This window comes from Haemorhous mexicanus, chromosome 11 (genome assembly GCF_027477595.1).
Source record: "Haemorhous mexicanus isolate bHaeMex1 chromosome 11, bHaeMex1.pri, whole genome shotgun sequence".
In the NCBI taxonomy this organism is placed as follows: domain Eukaryota; kingdom Metazoa; phylum Chordata; class Aves; order Passeriformes; family Fringillidae; genus Haemorhous; species Haemorhous mexicanus.
In genome coordinates, this window is record NC_082351.1 from 3,640,686 (window position 1) to 3,655,219 (window position 14,534).

General features: G+C 45.4%; 1 protein-coding gene across 5 annotated transcripts in view; it reads left to right on the plus strand.

The window, feature by feature from the left end:
• IQSEC1 (IQ motif and Sec7 domain ArfGEF 1) overlaps positions 1 to 14,534 on the plus strand; it is a 287,396-nt gene that overhangs the window by 137,189 nt on the left and 135,673 nt on the right. For 2 of the 5 annotated variants that reach the window (XM_059856075.1, XM_059856076.1), the window contains exon 1: positions 10,561 to 10,605. The exons of the other annotated variants lie outside the window; for them this stretch is intronic. The gene's annotated coding sequence lies outside the window, so the exon portion shown is untranslated. Of the gene's footprint in view, positions 1 to 10,560; positions 10,606 to 14,534 lie in introns of those variants that run through there. 5 annotated transcript variants of the gene reach the window in all.

A 14,534-nucleotide genomic window follows, 5' to 3' on the forward strand; every position in this document is an offset into this window, starting at 1 on the left:
TATTGTCCTCTCACCATGACATTCTTTATTGTTTTAATTGAGACAGAGACAATACAAAGCAACACACTCCGTTTCCAGAAGGCTCCAAACCCTGTTTCTATTCTAGCATGCCTGCTTTTTCTACATTCTTAGAAAGCTCCTAAGTTTACACTTTGCTCATCGGTCACAAGAGACAAACAAAGTGCTTCTTGGAATAGGCAGTTACACGTTTCTCCTATTTATCCTTCTTTCTTTCATGGTTTCTATGTCAATGACCTTGGTAGGAAATTCTTTCAGAGGTAAACATGGATCCTCTTATCAAACTTCCCAATGGCTCACAGAAGTCACTGTAAAACCTCTTCCACACTTTATAACTTTAGTATTGAGTCATCTTTTAAAATTGTTCTTCTTTTTGATTTGTGTTTCATTTTATGCTGGATTCCAAGGCAGATGTGGACAGGAGCTGTCCTTGGGTCGGGACAGTTGCTCCCTTGGTGGAGGGAAGGAAACAGCCAAGGCTAAGGCAGGAAACAACCGCTGCTTTTAGAAGTAAAGCTGAAAGCGACAAATAGGCATTATCAACTCATTTGATGCTTTTCATCAAAGACTGAAGGATGATCAAAGAGCCCTGAAGGGAGGCAAAGGTTCAGGTGTGTGGTGGAGCAGCAGGAAGTCTGTGACTTCATTCCAGATGAGGCCAAATGGATGCTGAGCTTGGCTATCAAGTTCCTTTTAGGGACCTTATCACCGAAGGGGCATCAGGGACAGCCAGAGGTGATACAGACTCCATCATCAGAAGGCATGAAAAGACTCTTTATTATTAGAAATCTACAGTTCTTATAGAAACAATGGTGGACTAAGACCTGATTGGCCTTTCACACTGTTGGTGAACCATGAATAGCACACTCTGAAGAACCATATCCATAAACAATGGTTACAGAAAGAGAAATAATAACAGTTTGAATTCTTTCCTCTAAGTTTCCCACAGCTTCTAAAATCCTGGGAGAACTATGTCTCTCTCTGTTCAGAGGATATGTAATTACTACAGGACCTGTCTTAGCCGCAGCACTGAGCCCCCTGCAGAGAGCCCACAGTTACCTTGGTCAGGAGCAGGAGCACTGGGAGGCAGTTTTTGGTAGTGTCCATGTCAGAGGCTTTATCTGTAACCTGGAGTGGGAAAACCTGGGGCTGTGGAGGTCAAAACTGGAGATGAAGTGGTGCCTCCTCCAGGCAGATGGGCAGATTTCTGCCAGGTGTTTCTTCCATCTGATTCTCTGCTGTGGAAAAGGTAAATGATGAAATGGACTTTGAGTAAAACTGAAGAATGGGGAGGACTCATTTGAAGCTTACTTTGACATTCTTACTTCCACATTCTTTGTGTTTTGAAGACTTTTCCAAAGAATTTCAGCACTCTCTCTCTCTGTCTCTGTGTGTGTGTGTGTGTGTGTGTGTGTGTGTGTGTGTGTGTGTGTGTGTGTTTGTGTGTGTGTGTGTGTGTGTGTGTGAGAACACAGAGCATTTTCCAGGTAGGGTTGGCCTCCAAACACATCCAGCTGTATCCAGAGGGCAGCCAGAACCTTTGGATGCATCTGAGGCTGCACATCCTGATTTCTGGGTTTGCACTGAAGCTGCAGGAGTTTTACTGGGTGCAAAGGCACCCTGAGCTGTTCTGCTGTAAGTACTGGAATTCAGGATGAGTATGAGGAGCACTGAGGAGCTCTTGAGTTGTGTAAATCCCATGGTCATTTTATTGTGGTTTCAACTGGTTTGTTTAAATATCAAAGTTCAGGGCAGTGAGAATTATTATTACTGTAAGTTGATAAAAGTAAACTGCCAGTTTACTTGCTGGAAAATCCTGTTTCCTTTCAGTTGAGGAGCTGCCCTGTAGCTGCCCATCCCTTTCCCAGCATACACACCACTAACCCCACGTTTTGTTGTTTGGCCACAGACCTGCTGACATAGCTCCACTTGGGTTTGGGTTTGGATTCTGTGCTAGCTTGCTAATTGCATGTTATTTAACTTAGGTTTGTAAGCCTTTGCTTCCAGAAAGCAATGATGCTTTTTTAAAAAAATCTAAACCTGCTTGCAGCCTGTAGGTTTGAGCCTGCAGAGGAGTGGGATCACTGAAACATTGACTGTGCATGTGTAGTGATAAAGAGGTTGTTTTCTGTCTTTAAAAAGAAGCATCATAACCTCTGACAGACTGACAGAGTGCACTAGAATTTAAGCCATTGAATCTGCTTATCTGAAATATCTTTGTCAATTTTCCTTTTGAGAAATGATGGGATTAAGATAATAAATGCAGCTTTGCTGAATAATAGGGAAGCAGTGCATGGAGTGTAGGTCTTTGAAAGCACTTAGCAGCATGTGTAATTCTGTGTATTTCCTGGGAAACAAAAGAGGGGTGCTCATTGATCCACAGAGTCTTGTAATGTGCTGCTCTGTGAAATTCTGGGTGAGCAGAGGAGCAGCACTGGCGTGCAGGGGAATGTTCATTGATTGGGAGGGGATGTATGGAAACAGGTTGGAAGTCATGTGAGTGCTGAACTGGCAGTGCTGATGGTTCTGGAGAGCTGCAGGAATGAGTGGCTTTGTCATGGCAGGTGATGGATGAGCCCTGGCAGTGCAGACTGGGCTCCTGCTGCCTGTGGCTCTCCTGCCCACCCCCTGTTCTGTCCCTGTGGGATGCAGAGTGCAGGGAGCTGCTCCAGCTGCAGACATGCCCCAGCTCCCACTCTGAGCTGGGCACGTAGAGGCTGCTGATGGGAAGGTGAGAAACAAATCTTTGGACTAAAAACCAGGGAAAAGTGGAGGGGAATGTGTCCCTGAGCCAGCCCTGAGTGCCAGCAGGAGCTGTCACAGTGTGCAGCTTCAACACACCTGCAGCACCTGCACCAAGAGAACAGGCTGAGTTTCAGGTGATGCTGTGGTGAGTCTCTGCCTTGGGATGTGATGTGATGTGGCCAGGCTGGGGTGTGTTCATTGTGTGCTCACCTTGGGGAGGGTTTTATCCTCCCCTGCATCACTTGCACAGAGCTGCTGGGGGCTGCTTTTGGAAGACAGTGATAGAGCTGCTGAAAGGACACGTGAGATTCAAACACAGATTACACCTCCAGGTCAGGGTTACTCCCCAGCCTTTGTTTTCTGTTGTTTTTCAGCAGGGTGTTCTCCAATGCCATGGGAGGATACCTGGAGGCCTGGGATGTTTGTGGTCCCTGGGTGGGTCCTGCTGTGGGAAATTGTGCAGGGTGTCTCTCTGGGCTGTTGGCTGGGATTTTGCTCACCCAGAAAAGAGCAGTTTGCCTAACTCGGGTACTCCCAGTGCTCCATTTACAGCCATCAGGGAACCTTTCACATAATGTGAAAGTGCTTTGGGATTTGTGGCTCTCACAAGCATCACTTTCTGTGCAGATGCTGCACAAACAAAAAGGGAAAGCTGCTGCTGGCCAGGGACACCAGTGAGGCCTCTTGGTGGAGAGCAAGTTTGTCCAACCATGTTGGTGAACAAGATGTTTTCAAACAGTTCATCTCTCAGATTACATTAGCAGGCTGGACCTTGGTCTCACAGGGGATTAAACACAGATCTGGAAGCTTTTATGTCTTCAAACTGAGTTATATACAATTGGCTGCTGCTATAACAATGCTCCTTCTCTTCCTTCTTTGGAAAACCCCAATTCCCACGCCACATGTATGGGTTGGTTTTGTTTTCAGGGTTCTAAATTTGAGCTGCAAATAGTAGAGAAGCTTGTTAATAAACATCTGATCTTTGTGTAACTCTGGGAATAAGTGCAATTTAAATGATGGGCTTCACTTCTAACAGAGCCAAACCCACATCACTGCAATATTTCAATATGAAATCAGTGCCTCTGGCAAGATAGCACCTTGAAAAACAATGCCGGGTAGATGTTCAGCAGATAATAAATTCTAAACTGCTTCTTGTCACTGGAATGGGTCCCTGATAAAGTTATTTTTCTTCTCAGAGTTCAGGGCTTGAGGGCTCACAGCTTCTTTGGAAAACCCAGCAGAAGGCTGGGCTGCCTGAATACCAGGCAGTCACAGCAGTGAAATCCTAAACATCAGGGCCATTAACCTCTAGGAGTTAATTTAGCTCATGGAAGTTTTTGGAATTTAAGTTTTCAAGGAACATTTTCACTGTACAGGGTGTGTGTTACTACAAATCAGAAATTACAGCATTTCTGCTTCTGCAGGTCCCCCTGTTGTTATTCCTGCAGACTGCTCTAGGAATGCAGGTCCCAAGTTTGCAAGCACAAATGGCTTTTATTTAATGTAATTCTGTTGCCCCTGCACAGAAATTCAATTTCACTTTTGCACAGTGTTCTGAAATTAAGGAAGCCAGCTGAGCCTTGCTAGTCTGGCTATTTCCTCCTGGCTTTCAGGGTCATGTTGGTCTTTGTTTCCTGGACATTGTTTTTCTTACAGATCTAAAATCTCTTTGAGATGTTGCAATTTTATTTTGATTTGGAAAGCATGTTATAAAAATGAGTGTTTGGGCACACTTCTGTGTGAGTGACCTGGGCAAACAAGCTGTGCTCTGAGGACAGGCAGGGGAGCTGCTTTCCATTTCCAGTGCTGGGAGCACTTTAGACCCAGCCAGGGGTCCTGCACATTCCCAGCTTTGGGAATGCAATTCCCTTCAGCCCCCAGCAAGGAAAGTTTTTTATTTCTAAGAGCAGCATTAAGCATGTGTTTAAATACTGCCTTGTCTAAACGGTTCATTAAAATATTTGGAACAAAATGTATGAGAAGAGAAAATGAGAAGCAGGAATTTCCATGGTATCCTTTAAGGCCCTTCCCTCTGAAAGCTGCCTTTCCATAGGTGAGCAGTGCCAGTTCTTTAAGCACAGCTTTTAAACTGTCTGTGCAGCAGAAAGGCTGAGTTGGAGGTGCATTTTCAGGTTGTGTCCAATGACTGCTGTCCATGGAGTGCTGATTCCCTCTGCCCCGCTCACCTGCAGGAGCAGGGCAGGACAATCCTGCGGGATCCTCTGGAGCAGGGCCGTTCCACTTCTACCTCTGCACTGAGGCAGCTTTGCTGACCTGGATGTGCTGAAGCAGCTGCCGGAGCCATTGCAGCTTCCCTGGGAGCTGCTGCCTGTGCCCCAGCCCGGCTTTGTCCCTGCAGGGCGGCCCAGGGACGCCGGCCCGGCCGGGAGGGCGTGTGAGCACCGCAGCCATGGCTGGCACAGGCCCTGGCAGTGCCAAGGCTGGGCCAGGGAAGGCAGCAGTGCCCTGGGCCCCTGGCAGTGCCTGGGCTGACTCCCGTTGTTAATGTGCAATAATTAGTGCAGGCCATGGCTGCAGGGCTGGTGAAGGCCGCTCCAGCCAGAGCGACTCACTGCGGGGCTCCCTCAGATCCCCCCGAGCTCTGGAGGAGACCGAGGCCTTCAGCAGCTTCTGCTCCTGATACCAAAGTGAGAATTGCCCTCAGCTTGCTCCGTCAGAGCCTTTGTTGGGAGGTCAGGTGAAGGAGAGTGACAGGAGCTGGACTGCCAGGCCCTGGGTCCCTTGAGCTCAGGGTCTTTGGGGTTTTTTGGGAATGAGCCCTCCCAGATCTCTGCCAAGGCATATGAAGGGATGATTTTCTTTAAATGGCTGGATTATCATTTCCAGGTTTGTTTCTGAAGGATGGGGTGTCCTGGCTGAGAATGATCCTTCTGTCCTCTTCGTTCTGCCTGTTTGGGTTGGATGCATTGGGCTCTCCTTCCAAACGGAGCACTGACCCTGGGGTGGTGTGCCAGACCACCCTCTAGCAAGGGTGAAGATTTCCATTTGGTGAAGCTGCACTTTGGAGTACAAAGAAATAGTTTAAGTCCTCCTTTGTATGTGAGCATGTGGAGCATCACAGCACCAGCCTGCAGCAAGCAGGTTTCCCTTTCTTCTGTGAGCTGCCAGCTCCTGGGGAGAAACTGTGCCAAGCAGCAGCAATTATTCGCTGAGCAACACCCCAGACAGGGTCTTAAATATTTAATGTGTTATTCTGCATTCCTTCCCTCAGTGTGAGAGGGATGCTGTGCTGCAAGCACCGAGGCTCTGACAGAGCTCAGAGCTGCCTTTTCCCCTCACACCCCTCTGAGCTGCTGCCTGCAGACAGCATATCTTTGTACTCTGATGCTCCAAGTGAATCTCCCTTCTTGGCCAAAAGATGATATATTTAAGCAGTCTTTATTTGGGATCAAGCTGGGGGTTTGCTTCAACTGCAATTATTTCATCTGTCACCACTGTGCATTTCTGTGCCAGAAGAATATCTTGGCTTTGCTCAAATTGGATATTTTTCTGGCTGCTTGCACGATGTGTGCTTGTGCTGTGTGGTTATTTGTAGGCTCTGCCAGCAGTAAGGGAGTAGTGCTGGGGTCTCCTCTGTCCTCTGGTGAGCAGCTAATGAAGCAGTTGCAGCCATCTGCACTGATGGGAAGGGACTTTGCTGCCCCAGCTCAGCATTATCCAGGCAAATTGAGCCTGGAGGGTGAGGCTGCCCAGGGGACCCTGAGGAGGGCAGGTAGCTGGGCTGAGCCATCAGAGTGGGGACTCCCCCAGGATTATCCCCTCAGCCCAGCAAGAACCTCCTCAGAACTTTGCCCTCCCTCTTGAGAGGTAAACCCAAGGCTGAAGCGTGGGCACAGGGCTGGGCTGTGCAGGGACTGTCCCTGTTCATCCACCTCAGCCAGGGCACAGTTCTGGGTGGCTCTGTCACACTGGGGCTTGCTGCAGTCACAGGGACATGTTCCAAACCCTCAGTGCTTCCCACTGTCACTGCTGCAAACAGGGAGGCAGGAGCTGAAGGGCTCTGTAGCAGTCCCAGATCAGTAACACTCCTTGTCTGCTGTCACTGCTGGGCAAAACACCTCTGGAGGTTTTCACTTCTGCAGTGTTCATTCCCTACCCTCTCTGTGTCACACAATATAAGGAGCTCCATCTTGGACTATTTCCAAAATAATCTGCAGTCATACTGATTTTTGTATTCACAAAAACCAGCTTCTTTCATCACAAAACCCAGCAAAATAAACCAGAGCTTTGTATGATGGCTCAAGATGCCAAGAGCTAATTGTGTGTTTCCCTTCAATCTGCTAAACCATTGTGGAGTAACATCTTTTAGACACCCAGTTGCTGGGAATGCTCCCTGCTTACCACACAGTGCCAATAACAAGAGCTGGAGCCTGTGGCCTTGTTTTGTGCTCCAGGACAGAACTCCCCACTAGAATTGTGTTTATAGTTTTTGTCTGTGGATACCCAAAGCCCACTGTCTGGATTTTAGATCAATGGTTTCTTGGAAATATTTGTATCTTCTCCTGCATGATGCACTGCAGAAGTGGGCTGGTCAGGATTCCTGTGCTGATGGACACAGATGGAAGCTCTGGGCAAGCTCCTCACCCAGGAGCTGAGGATAACCTTACTTTGGATAATCCTTTTAGCCTTGACAGCAGTTGTTACTACCAACAATTGCACACATTCTTCAGGTTCCAGGCTGACCACGTTAGCAGTGAATAATCCCTCTGTGTGCCCAGTTTAGTTCCAGTTCATGCCACCATTCCTCTGCCTTTCCCTGAAATGCCAGGAATGTGCATAGTTCAGCTGAGTCACCCTGGAACTGGGGCAGATTTCCTCCACTTCACACCTGGAAGGACCTTGCAAACTCCATGGAAACCAACTGGAGATACCAAACAGCCCCCAGGGTGGTTTGGGGCATTCCCTGAGAATTCCAGGCAGTTCTGCAGTCTGTGCTCTGTCTCAGCTCAATTTTCACTCCAAGCCTTGGGCACAGTTCTGCAGTTAATGTAATTTGGGAATTTTTAAAATTATCTTTATTAATACCCATGGAAATTATACATAGAGAAGTCTGTTATATTTAACAATAACTTTTTAATGGCTTCATCATTAGATATTGTCTGTGCTTCTTTCTGGCCTACAGATGTCCTGAGCCAGTGCCCATTAGGAATAAACAGGAGTATCAGCCCTTCCAGCTCACTTTGCTCACAGCAGTGCAGTATTCTATTTTCCTGTCCAGTCAATTTGTTAAAAAGCAGAACAAAACTAACAAACCTTATTTTGAAGTAACCTAAATGAGATATATTTTTATCATTCCTGAAGTGACCCCATGAGCAATGAGATGTTTGGTTTGCTGCAGCTTTAATGACATTGTGTTCAGAATCTGGGTTATTTTTATGTTTTTAATTAATTTTCCATCTTTGAGCAGTTTGGATCGAAACCAAAATACTTAAATGGGATTTTAGCTGGGAAGAAAGAAGGGGAGTGATGATGTGATTATATTATTCTGTAAATTCAATTAGAATTAAATAACTTTCTGTACCCTAAATCCAGATCTTTTGGTAGAATTTAAATTTGATTTCTCCTGTTTCTACTGGGGGGTTTTTTGGCCACTAAATGTTGGTTTTCATGTTGTCAGACTGCTCCTGAGGTTTTCCACAGTTCCAGGCTGAGTCTGGGTTGGGTGGCCAGGTAAAAAGGCTGAGCTATAAGAATTCTGAGGGTGTAGCCCTCCTGTGTGGGGCTTGTTTTCCATCTTTCTTCCCACAGTGTGGGGACCTGTCTCATCCAGGGAATTTCTCCACATCAGCTCCAGAAGCTTCTCCTGTCTTTGCCACCGTTCCTATATCTGATCTTCACCTAAAAAACCATATGGAAGTTGCACCAGGGGAGGTTTAGGTTGGACATTAGGAAACATTTCTTCCCTGAAAGGGTTGACAAGCAGTGGCCCAGGCTGCCCAGGGCAGTGCTGGGATCAGCACCCCTGGAAGTGCTCAGAAAACATCTGGATGTGCTGAGGGGACGTGGTGGGATGGACCTGGCAGTGTCAGGGGAACAGACTCATCCTGGAGGGCTTTTCCAGCCCTGATGAGCCTGTGGTTTGTGACCATAAGAGGGGTATTTTTGCTCAAAGCTGAGCTCTCAGGTGTATTTTTGTATATTAAAATATATATATTCTTTATATATATTAATATAGAAATATATATAATATAGTATTCATTAATGTATATTAATATATTATATATTGTACATTATTTATTATATATTAAACTACTTAATATAATAAGATATTATTTATATATTAAAATAGGTGTATTTATATACAGAAATACATGTGCCTCTCCTGACTGAGGGTTTGGGTGCTGGGGAGTACCTGAGATGCCTGACTTCAGGAAGGACAGCCAGGATTCCTAATGAAGCTGTAATCCTGCTCCTGGGGTTTGTGCAAGGAGTCCCCAGGTCAGGAGTGCTCAGTGTCATCAGGGCTGTGCTGGGGCTGGGGCTAATCACTGCTAATTAGCATCTCCTCAATATGCACAGCACATCCCTGCTGCACAAAGACACTGTCTGAGAAATATTTATTCATAGCACCAAGGGCCAAAACTGCTCCCAGCCAATTTTTTCTGCAAGTCTGGGTTAAAAGCAGGGCAAAGCCCCACTGGGTGAGCAGGCTGGCACCTCCACAGCACACGGAGGGAAGCAGGAAACTGAATTATAAGTAAGTGAAGTTCACCCTTTTCCATGGTTAAACCAACACCCAGCCACAAGGTTGGCATATGTGAGCCACCCCCTCAAAATTCAGCACCATTCACAGACCCTGAGCTGGGGTAACAAACAAATTACAGGGTGGCAGAAGCTCCCCAAATCTATTTTCAAGCTTTAGTGCTTTAGTTAAAAGCTATTTGGACAATATGGTTTGTTTCCATTCCTGTACAGCTAATTCTTGCTGCTTTTGTGGCCTCCTCCCTTCACACCGCCCTGTTTATTTTTGTCAACAAATTAGGAATCTTGGGATTCCAAGTAAAGATTTGCCATTGATTTATGAATGGCTGCTGTAAATATAATTAATGCAATTCTAATGTGAATTTTATGAACCTCCACGGACTGTACATGTTTATGGCTTAGTGAGCAAAGGTTGATCTGTGGCCATTTGTGTAAGGGATAGAATTGGATGAGTGTAAGTAACCATTTAAAAATGATGGGGCTTTGGCTGATGTTTTATTACAGCCTGTGAAAAAAACTGGCTTCACCCTCAAAATATAACTCTATGTTATAAATATATAATGTTGCTATAATAAACCTGGAGTCATGCTCAGAGAGAGCAAGGGCAATTACACCACACTGCATGTTAAATATTGCTGCTCAAAAGTCAGCATACTTAGAGAGCTTCTTCAGTTCCTACAATTACCTGAACCCTGTGCTGCAATAATTCTGCAGGACAACTCCACAGGTGCCTTTTTGGGTAGAGAGCAGAAAGCCCCAGAGTGTAAAAGTCACTCAGATACAGAAGGATGGAGTGCTTTTAGAATATTGAAGATTGATCAGATTGTGGCTTATTCAGACAAATGTTTCTCTAATTCCTTCTTCTCTAATCTAGGAAAGAGTGATGTTTTTTTGGTTGGGTTTTTTTATTTACTCCCATGTTTAATGGCATGCTAAGTACTCTGAAATGTCAGTAAGAAGGAAGGTAATGTAAAGTTGTTGATATTTAAGGACATAGAATTTCTGAATAGTTCATGCTTTAATTTGGTTTATACTTTAATGCTTCATAATTTTATTCTTTTGCTGTCACCTCAGGACTTCACTGGAAACAGGAAGCAGCGTCTCCACTGACCCACTCAGGTACTGTAGCAATCATAGCTGGTAGCTGTAGGTTTGAGCTGACAGAAATGCTCTGCTCTGCAGCAGCTGCACATCTCACAGCTTCACCTTGCCATGCCCAGCCAGCAAAGGCACTGACCTGATGGCTGGATATTCCTAAGAGTGGATAATTTGCTCTTTTCCAGGATTCCCACTTGAAATTCAGTTCTAGCTTTCAGGCCTGGGTTTGTTCTGGGAGGAACACAAAGGGGAGGGACAGAAGGTGTGTCTGTGCACAAACCACCTCTCTCAGACTTTTACAACCTCCATGCTGCCAGTGTTGGACCTGTCCTGTCCTGGCAGGTCTGTGCTGCCTTGGGACAGTTGTGTGGAGATGTCACTGGTGTTTCTGTTGCTCAGCATTCTGATAAAAGCACCCACCCTTCAGGGAGCTCTGTCACAGGAGGCACTGCCAGAACTGGGGTTTTACTTTGATCACTCCATTTAGAAAGAAATGTTTGGCCCTGTTAACACTGCATATCAAATGGGTACCTTGCATCTTTTATTCTCATCCCTACACACTGAAAAGTGCATCAAAGGCACAGATTTCCTTTGATAAAGCTGGGGCAGGGTCCCTCCCTCTCAAATTGGCAGCTGGTTTGGTACAAGTCTTCCCTTGGAGATGCTCTGGGTTGAGGATGTGACTTTTTCCCACATGATGTCATTTGAACCTTGCTTGAACACAACGGTGGGAGCTGCTCTGTTTAACCTTATTCAAATTAAGGCCCCTCTGTAATTAATCTTCCATTCTTACCCAGTGTAAAGTCTTCTGAAAGTGAAGCATTTGCCTTGTTGCCATTTCCTAGCAGCCTCCCCCTCTGCTGTGATATTCCCTTTGTCCTCTCACAGCACTGGACCTTCAGTCCCCACTGTACTTCTGTCCCATTGCCAGTGTGCTGGGAACACTGGGCCTTTGTCTGGCAGGACAATGCAGCAAAAATCCCAGCTTCCCCCTGCTCTGCTCCTCTGCAAATCTGTTTTAACAAGAGCACCATGTTGCTGGGGTGTGATTTACCAGAGCCAGGTATTGCTGCCACCTTTATTGCAGTCTGGAAGTGGATTTTATTACAATGTTTTTTCTTCCATGGAGTATTTTTTCCCATGGGAGGAGGGTATCAGTGAGGAATATAGAAGAATTAGATGCATGCAGTAAATCCTTCTGAGTGTTGAGGACTGGGCTGAAATAATGCCTGGGGGTGACCAGACAAGGATGTAAAAATGCCACTCTTTAACTACAAATTGAATAATTTTGTGAAGTGTAAAAAATATGGAGTGAAACAGTCACAGAGGAGAAATTGAAGAAAACTGTTGAGATTTTATCAGATAAAATTGAGAATTTTTCTTTGTGTTAAATAGTTACAGAGGGAAGAGCATGTCATACTTCAGCCAGTCAAGTAAGCCTGCTCTGGAGCTGTAATTAAACAGAATTAAGGCCATTATTTATTAAGCACAATGAAAGATAATGGAAGGCTTCTTGTTCCTGGATGTGTTCTCATGAAGCTGTTGAGCAAATTGGCCTTTGAACAACCCAGAAAATGGGATGTACCAATTAACATGGCCCTACCCAGTGCCCTGTCATATATTTCCTTGTCAGGGTACTCTATTTGCATTTTACCTGCTCACAAGTGTCCTATCCTCATCACAAGGGACATTTCCCCTCAGTGCTGGAAAGAGTAAATGTTAATGTGAATATATTACTTCTGTCCATTATAAAGAGGAAAACATGTAAAAATTGGCATATTATATCTGTGTATATGTTGGTTGGCACAATTTCTTTCATAGCCTGCATGGGATTTATTCTGGATATTTTGAGTTGGCCTCTGTCAGCTTTCAGCTGGCATCTAAAAATATTTTGTTTCCTAGTATCTAAATTTTAACATGGCCCTTCTGGAGGATTGAATTGCCAGGCCTGTTCCAAATTAGCTGGAAATTTAAATGTTTGAGCTCTGCAGATATTTGGGGCGGATTTGTTATCTTCTGTAGCAAATGATCAGCCAGTGGTTGTGTGAGCCCAGGGAACAGATGTGCAGAAGGGACAGTCAGGATTAAGAGAACAGCAAAGTTCTTCCTACCCTTCTGCATGGATACTTTGGCAGCTGAGTGGCTTAATAACCAAAAATAAAGGGTGGGATCAAGTGGTGATTAGAATTCATCTGCAGGGGAGTGCAGAACTCTGAAGCCAAAGAACTTTGTTTTGAGTTTCTGGAAGGTTTCTAGGCAGCAGAGCTGCCCTTCAAGTCAATATGGAAGGAAGAGACCTGGATTTATGTCCTGACTTTCTGGGCATCTCTGCAGAGCTTGTCACCAACACCTTGGGGTGTCTCCAGTTGTCCCCAAGCCTAAGGGCTCTGTGTGAGCTCTTCCACCTGCCCTGGTGTGGCAGAGATGCTCCAGGGGTGCTACCCAGGATTGCCTGCAAGGGGCAGGGAGGGACATCTGCTTTGCCAGAGCCTTGAACACCAACATTTGCCTTATTCTTTGTGCAGCCCAGGAATTTTCCCCCCAGCTTTGATGTGGAGACCACCTAGTGCCCTTTTTTTGTGTGCTGTGGTGTCCTGTGAGCAGCGAGGCCTTACAACTTCCAGGAGGAACTTCAGCATCTCTTCACTAGCCCAAACCCTTGGTTTGTAGCCCTGCTCTGTACTCCCCCCATTTTTAATGTGGTGTGTGCAGGGTATCATGGATGAATGGGGGATCCACACTCTCTGGGTCCCGTGAGGTTCCTGAACCCCACAATACACAAGTGGCTACCATGAATTTTTGTGTGTGGCCAGTTGAGTGTTTCACCCTGGAGTCTTGAAAGACTTGTGGAAAACAATTGAACTACTGCAATTTCTGTGCTCCACCTAAATAGGGAGATACACTTTTTCTGGGAAAGTGAAATATCTTTCAGGATTGTTCCTGGCATATCACTCTGAAAGTTTAACTAAGTAAATAACAGCAGTTCAATATTAGTACTTTGTGAAAGATTGTCACCAGATAAGTAAATTTTCTTGGTCTGCCCAACTTTTGAAAGCAGTACCCCAGGAACTCCAGCAGGCACTGGCTTCATGCTGGGGTTATTTTATCCCTCAGTGGATTGTTTTCCTTCAGCCTCAGAGCTCCAGGGGTTGGCAAGAAAACCACCCCTAAAAAAGGAGGTGGTGCAATGTTCGATTTCCACTTGGTCCTTTTTTAGGGGCTGTTTTTGAAAACCTTGTCAGAGGCTGAACTCTGAGTGACTGCAGAAATTCTCAGCAAACTGCTTACAGCTCCAGTGCTGGAGCTGCAGCACATCCAAAAATCCCTGCTTGTGTTAGGCCTCGGAATTCCAAGTCAAAGGTTTCGGTAAATGCCTTTCTGAAAGAACCAGTTCTACATCCCGGCTGAGCCGTGAGGTGAAGCTTAATTTCCTTTGTTGTTTTCCTCTGGAAGACAAGTGAAAATGAAGAACGTGTTGAGAGCGTGGGGCTTTTCATTTGCAAAAGTCCTCATTAGCATTTTCTCTGCAGGGTGGGATAATCGGGGCTGGATGCTGTCAGGAAATCCATGGGTACATGGCTCCTCTGCTCCAGCCCACTGCTTAGAAATAGATAATTAGGGTGATAAATAGGATTTTTTTTTTTTTCTGGAAAGGATATGATGCTGAGAAAGAAATAGCTTTGCAGTGTGAACAGACAAAAGGGAAGTTTCCTGAAAAGTCTCATTTCAGGATTGAGTCTTTGGCTGGCGTCTCCTGAGCTTACTTGTCTTGGGCTGGCTTTCCCCTTTTTCCTTGATCCTGGGAATAGCTGGCCTTGATTATGGGATGTAGCATTTTTTTTCTTTCTTTTTTCCTTCTTTTTTTCTTAGAATGTTACAACTGGGAAAACTCAATTTCTTTTCCTCTTTCTTTTCTTTTCTTTTTTTTTTTTTTCTTGTGCTGATTTTTT